At 39.0% G+C, this 7051-nt stretch overlaps 1 long non-coding RNA gene across 1 annotated transcript; it reads right to left on the reverse strand.

Moving 5' to 3' along the window:
• Positions 1 to 5411: 5411 nt before the first annotated feature.
• On the reverse strand, positions 5412 to 6548 carry LOC131576596 (uncharacterized). The gene is made up of 3 exons (XR_009277013.1): positions 6347 to 6548; positions 6132 to 6269; positions 5412 to 5919 (listed from the first exon to the last, which is right to left on the reverse strand). It is a non-coding gene; the product is annotated as an uncharacterized LOC131576596 (long non-coding RNA).
• Positions 6549 to 7051: the final 503 nt, after the last annotated feature.

Below are 7051 nucleotides of genomic sequence, written 5' to 3' on the forward strand. Positions count from 1 at the left end.
AACTGCTAACACCAGTAGCAGTTTGAAACACTGATCCAGCGCTCCTCCAGCCATGGACAGTAAAAATGCTCCTTCTGTACTTGAGGCACTGGAGTAGTTCCAAGAGAGTGGTTCACGGATACGAGCTGTGTGTACATGCAGGTGCTCATGGAAGGAGATGTGCCGGCCCTGTCCTGCAGCAGCATCACCGTGCCGTGAGCTCCAGTGTGTACGTGGTCCTTGTCACCGCAGGATCACAGTGATACCTGTTAACCCAAACCTACGGCTGTCATTTCAGTATCTGAAAGAGAAATAAACTGGAAAATGCTTTGAAATTAGATTTTGCCTCCTTTAGCTCCTTTGTCTGCAGAAAGGGCAAGCTTTTCCTGAGCCTTTCTGTTCTGTTTAGGAAACACGTTCCTCCCAACTTGTCTGCGCCTTCACTGCGCTGTTCAGTCATCAACCTATTCTGTCTTGCTGCAGCTTGCCATGGGCTGTAGTACTTCCCATCCTCCTGTTGCCCCTGTGCCGCTCCCTCCACATACACCTTCTCTGCTAGGCCATGGAGCAGGCCATGGCTCTGCCTCTGCTGCTCAGCTGTGTGTACGGGAATATTGATTTGACAGTGTGTATGCTCTGTAAGAAAAAAAATCAATATTTCAGTAGATTGAGCAGAGTGTGCGGCAGTGTAATGGAGCCCAGCCTGCTAACGTAATGTGCAGGGGTCCTCATTCAGAGATTGAGGTCAGTCAGAAAATGGAAATGTGTTTTCTTATTCTATTGTGTGCTTCAGGTATAATGTAGGTGTTTATGTTCTAGTGTTTAACTTACAGCACGCAGGTACTTTTAAGTCATATCCAACAGAAGGTCACATATTGCAGGTGACATACAGAAAAAAGCATGTTACAGATATACAATCCATTTTTTAAAAGCTCAGTAAGTCCCCCCTTACCTTTATCCATCATATATGTATGGAACAACAGTTGTAAGGGAAAATGCATAATTTTTGTTTCTGCAAATAAAAATAATGTTCCATTGTTTGGTGCAAACTTGGCTTTTGATTGTGTAATGAAATACGTGGTACTTTAATAAACTCCAATACAGTGACATGTATCGAAGAGTATCATAAAATGGACATAAGTGAAAAGAATGAGGGAGGAGAAATAACCAATGTATGACAGAAAGCCAGAGTAAAAGCTCCCATTGATTTTAGTAGACCTGGGATTTCAGCCAGAATGTTCTCCATGATACATTTTCCACTTTTTAAACCATTGCATCATGCCTTAAAATGTAAAAGTAATTCGTAAAATGACATGAGAAACCACGGCATTCTCAGGCTCAGAGTCAAGATTAGTGTAAGCTAACTATTGTTTCACAGCTCTGGGGATGCTTGATACGACCCTATCTTTACTTAAAAATTTTATCTGCTGCTTTTGTCAGAGGCTATTTCTCATCCACCAAAATCCATCCCTGCAGCAGTGAGCACAGATCTGTACAACAGGCAGCAGAGTTTCATGTTTGTGAATGTTACAATGCTTTGTGCTGAATATAACATACATTTCAAGATGCTACGGGGGCCTTCGTGTTCGGTAAAAAAGGCAAAGCTATTTATTCTTTCGTCATTCACGTTCTTAATTGGAGACTGATTTGGCAGTCGTGGCCGGGGAGTCACGCAGGGCTAGAGCAGTAACATCTTTCAGTTACAACTCTGGTTTAGGACATGACTCATGGAGAAAGCTTCCAAATGTAAAATACTGCTACCTACAAACGCACATGATGCTGGGATTGCTCAGAAGCCAGCTGATATTCTTCAGCCACTGAACACAGATTTCTCATATATGTTTCATTGTTCTGAAGTGCTTGTTTTAGTATTAACAGCTGCTGGAAACCTATGCACTCACCACTCTTAAAAACATACCTCAAGATATGCAGTATGTCCTAAAATATTTTATCTATAGTTTAAAAAATAATACTGTAGTGATGTAAAATGTAAAAATATATTAAAAACACTATGATATAATATGTTACTTGGTCCTAGAATGCTTTTCACAGTACAAGTATGATAAACTGCAATGAAAGTATTATTTTAATTTAAATTAGAAGATAAATTTCATAGCTGAAGATTAAGAAATAATAATTAGTCTTGCACTTTACTTTAAGAGTCCATCTGTTTTGGCAGCATGATTCCAACTAAGAAGATTCAAGGAGGTGGTTACTACGTGACACAGACAAAAGTACGTGATATAGAGGACCAGGCTGTGACATTTTGTAAAGTAAAGCTGAACAGTATTTCACAGAATGTTAGTTTAAAAGGTGGGAGAGTTTTATGATAGAATTTACTTTTATGAAGACTCTCTTTTTCAAGGGTTTTGCCAGTTTTGTGAAATAGTAAATTAGGGGTGGGTTTTTGTGGGTTTTGGTTTGGTTTGGTTCGTTTGGTTGGTTGACTTTTTTGGTTTTTGGTTTTTTATTCATTTTGAAGAAATTAGTACATTATAAGAATTAGTAAATAGAATTTAAATCTAATTGAAAACTGGAGTTATGCTGGGTGGAAAATTAATTTTCTCATTAGTTGGACAACTTTTATGGAATTCATACAATAAGTACTCAGCCTAAAGCATCAATCAATATTATAGAATGTTTGAAAACAAATGTAAACAATTCATATTATGACAATCTGTGGCATTACTTATTGATAGAAGAAAAATGATACATAGAAAATCAGTGCCATATAATTCTAATTCTTAGTTGGTTATTATCTGAGATTGCTCTTGATTAAATATGATTTGTGTTATATCTGTGTAATTCTGGTCTTCATTACTATAATAAATGTGCATTAAAACTGCATTATAATGTCCTAATTGTGAAATTGCCATTGAGTAAATTAAGGTTATGAGTATTGTGATGCAGTATTTTACTGAATGTTTTATTTCCTAGTGCTTAAATTCCCTTGCATATTGGAATCATAAAATTAATTGCTAAAGTTAATAAATAATGATAGATAGTCTAAGTCAGTGGTAAGTTGGAGAAGAATCCAGGTTTCCTGAATTCCTATTCTCTCCCTAAAGAATAGAGAAAGTAGATACTTCTTTCTGAAATTGTAGAAATGTATGACTGATATAAATATAATTTTAGTAGAACCTGAACATTAGTAAAATAAGACAAGACCAAGCATCAAATCAAAACTTGACGATACAAGAACATAATGTAATGAACTTTCATTCAAGGTCAGTAGAAATCATTCTATTGACTTTAATAAAACTGTTATCAATTCATAATGTGCTGGCATCAAGTGTATGAATAGCTCCATTAGTTAAGAAGCTGAAGCTCATAACAGCTTATATGTTAGAAATTTGCAGAATCAAACCCTAGATGTCTCCTAAAAAACCTGCAAAGAGTCAGAAGGGCTCCATTTACACTATAGATCCTAAACGGAGCGACTCTGTCATCTGCATTTTACAGAAGTTATGAATGGATCTGCAAGGCAATCACTGCTGGGTTAGCGTAACACTATCTGCAAAACATTAGCATTCTGGAAAACAATGGTCATTCCAAAATGTGCTTTTGTTGAGCATTAAAATGAAATTTGAACCTTCCTGGGAAAAAATGTCAAACAGGCATTAAAAAACAGAAAACAGTAAGAATACTCCCTTTTACCCTGTCTGATGATGTTCAGCTTTGCATGGCTGGCCCAGAAAGAGATTAACACACTGAATCAGTGGGGCTCGAACTTCTCTTGCCCATTTCCTCCGGGGAATGCCTGAGCACTAAGCAGCCATCTACTTTGAGGAATAGAATGGAAAGTTTGTCCTTCTCTCTTTTTTTTTTTTTTTCTTTTTTTTTCTCCTTCCAGAAATTGGTTTCTGAATCTGAGAAGCTTTCTTACTGGAATAAATATTTTCCACTAAAAAGTTCCATTTCATCAAGTTAGCATTTTTGCATACAAACAAATAGACTGTGGGAAAATTCCCACCGAGCTTTACTTTTGGAGTCTTTCAGAAAAAAATCATGCAAGGGAGAATTATAGGAATGGCATTTGCAAAGGCATACACATACGGTTCTCTGTTGAGTTCAAACACAGCGACATAGCAATATCTAGGACAAAGACTTGAGGGCATTTAACCTTTCATTTTTCGAGCAGTAGAAAGCTCTGATACAAGAAAATCAGCTAGAGATAAACAACCAAATTCTGTACCATCCATCACAAGCCACAATTTACTTAGTCTATAAAAACTTCAGTGGGGATTGTGCTGAAGCTTCTCAGGAGCAGGACCAGGACTGAGAAGGAGCAACCAAGAGGTTATTGATGTAACAGGCCCAAGTGTCTCGAACGGTGTGTCCTAGAAATGGGAACCAAGGGTCATACTGCTCAGACTGGCTGACAGCTGCTTATGTAAGTAGCCTCACTGAATTCAAACCTGCTCTAAAAAGGCACTTAACAGTCTTCTGGCTGCAACAATGTGAAAAGAAGGTAAATGACTGGAATAAGATCTATGCAGGCTGTAGTCAAATGCTTCTTGCAGAAATGGCTGGGATGAGCATGAGGTTACCTACTTCTTCCATCTGCCCTACACTGGCAGTTCAAGATAAACCAGTTGCTTTCACAGTGATGGAAAAGCACTTGCATAGGGTATTCCTGTGGTGAAAGCTGTAAAGGCATGCACCATCACTGCCATTTCCCCTGCCTGTGGCCTCAATGTTTGAGTGCTACATTTTCTCACAGAATCATAGAAGGTCCTGAGTTGGAAGGGACTCAAAAGGATCATGGGGTCCAACTCCTGGTCCTGGACATGACACCCCGTGAGCCACAGCATGTGCCTGAGAGCATTGTCCAAATTCTTCTTGAACTTTGTCAGGCTGGGTTGACTGGCTTGTGATCATTTCCCTGGGAAGCCTGCTCTGGTGCCCAACTGACCTCTGAAGAACCTTGTCCTAATATCCAACCTCAAGCTCCTCAAGCCTAGCAAATCTCAACTGGTGAACAGCTCTGAGGAAAAGAATTCATGTCACAAAATTTAGTGAATAAATGCTGCTAATGCAACTTGCAACTACAGACTGGCTGAGAGTGCAAAGAACATTAAAAAACATAACCCAGTCCAGCCTGCACACATATTTTCTCTGGGTAAAAGTAATGTCATTTGCAGATACTAGTCTTGTAGGGAAGTTCTGTAAGCATTTGGGAAATGAAAACTATTCTTACATACTGAATAACCAAAGAAGATAGAGGGTGGTGGAAAAAACATATGTGACAGTTGTGTTGTGCGACAGTTTTTCTTATCCTCCTCCAAACCATTTGCCTGGCAAATCCCTTAATTTTTTTTTTTAGTTTTTCCTTAACTTTTAGGTCTTGAGCACAGCTTACCCCTCAAGGAACAACCATTAAAAGTAATATCCAGTGAACACTGAAAATCATAACATCTCTACCACATTAATTTAATTTCTATTATTTACATCAAAGCATGAATTTGGGGAAGGAATGGTTATTCAGGGTAAAGAAACTGAATATTTAGCAGAAGACCCCTTTCCTCAGTCTCCTTGAACACATAAATCATGAATTCTCAAACAATCTTTTGACACAGAGGTATTTGATTAGGAAAAACCTGCTCTAATGGAAAGGTTTTCATTAGCTTGGGATGAAAGAGCTGCTATGCTTCCCGGTGAATTCAGGAGCTGTGGGTCTTCCTGGGTCATACATTTCTAGCTCCCTTGGAGACTGTCGCAGTGCTGAGCACTCAGCAGCTTTGGTATTCATCCAAGATGCAGCGTGACTGCTCCAGAAGGTACTCAGCTCCACGATCATATTTAAAACATCAGCTTCTGTCTCTGAGGTAGCAGGCTGGGTATGATGAGTCGGAATCCCACTGAATGAAGCATCATACAACCATCCTTCAGAGGCCATCTGTACCTCCTCCAGAACACTATGGCTTTTCATTAGCAGTCCTGGAAGAAGAAGTGCACTCATCACATCTCCCGGGAATTTCTGAAGAATACAGTTCTAGAGTTCCCTCTTTCACTACTTTCTTATTCTAAAGCAGGGAAAGTATCTTTGTCCTGTCCAGATCTTAAAGAGGTGAAGTCTGGCACCTTAATTTAAAAACATTAACAATCACTTAGACTTTCACTTCTGCTCAGACTTGATTTATGGCACTCACCTTGCAGGACATATAATTCAAATCACCATCTACTTAGATCCACAGGAGGAATCTTCAGGCAAACCATTACAACAACCCAGTACTCTTCTGGCTTTTCTACACCACCAGGAAATGTTAGTGAATGCCAAACCTTTGCAACTGCAAACAAAGGGAAATGGATATTCATCTCTACCATTACTTTCATAATTAGTTGAACAGGGAAAAAACAATCTTACCAGGAAATCCTCACAAGTCTGAACTACATCTGTCAGCCTTGTTTGCTTGCCAGTTCTTCTGATGAACCACAGGAAATATATTCCAACTCCAGCACAGATTGTTCAGAGGAGACAAGACAGGCTCATTAGCACTGTAACCTGCAGGCAGTAGGCAGGCACAAAAAAACCTTCAGCCTTTGGATAGGGTAGAGCAGATGCAACCACATGGGTTTGCCTGACAAAAGTGGATTATATATTCGTATTTATTTTGACCATATAACCCCGACTGTGGCTCTTTATCAATGCGCACGTGACCTCGATAGAGCAGGCTCTTAGGTCCCAAGCTCACGTGCATGAGAAGCCTGGGTAGTGCAGGTTCCCCAGCATGCAATTACCCAAAGAACTGTATTTCTTCCATGCTGGAGGGTAACTGCAGTAAAACTGCTAATGGATGCAGTCATCAGATATTAATAGAGTTACTTGAAAGAGTGGTGTAGTTGCCGTGCAGGACTTCCTAGGCACAGTAAGTCATGATATGAGTATGTCACTTTTTGAAAACTATGTGATTTTGTCAAAGCTTGCTGTACAACACACCATGAAATATATTAAAATAATCTGAATAACTGAACAGTGTATTTAAAACTAAGTACATCAGAAAGTAAATGAGATGTATTTCATGGGTCTGGATGTTTCTGTTCCCTCTAGCTAAATTCCATATCATTAAAT

The sequence above is a fragment of the Poecile atricapillus genome, chromosome 2, assembly GCF_030490865.1.
Source record: "Poecile atricapillus isolate bPoeAtr1 chromosome 2, bPoeAtr1.hap1, whole genome shotgun sequence".
Classification (NCBI taxonomy): domain Eukaryota; kingdom Metazoa; phylum Chordata; class Aves; order Passeriformes; family Paridae; genus Poecile; species Poecile atricapillus.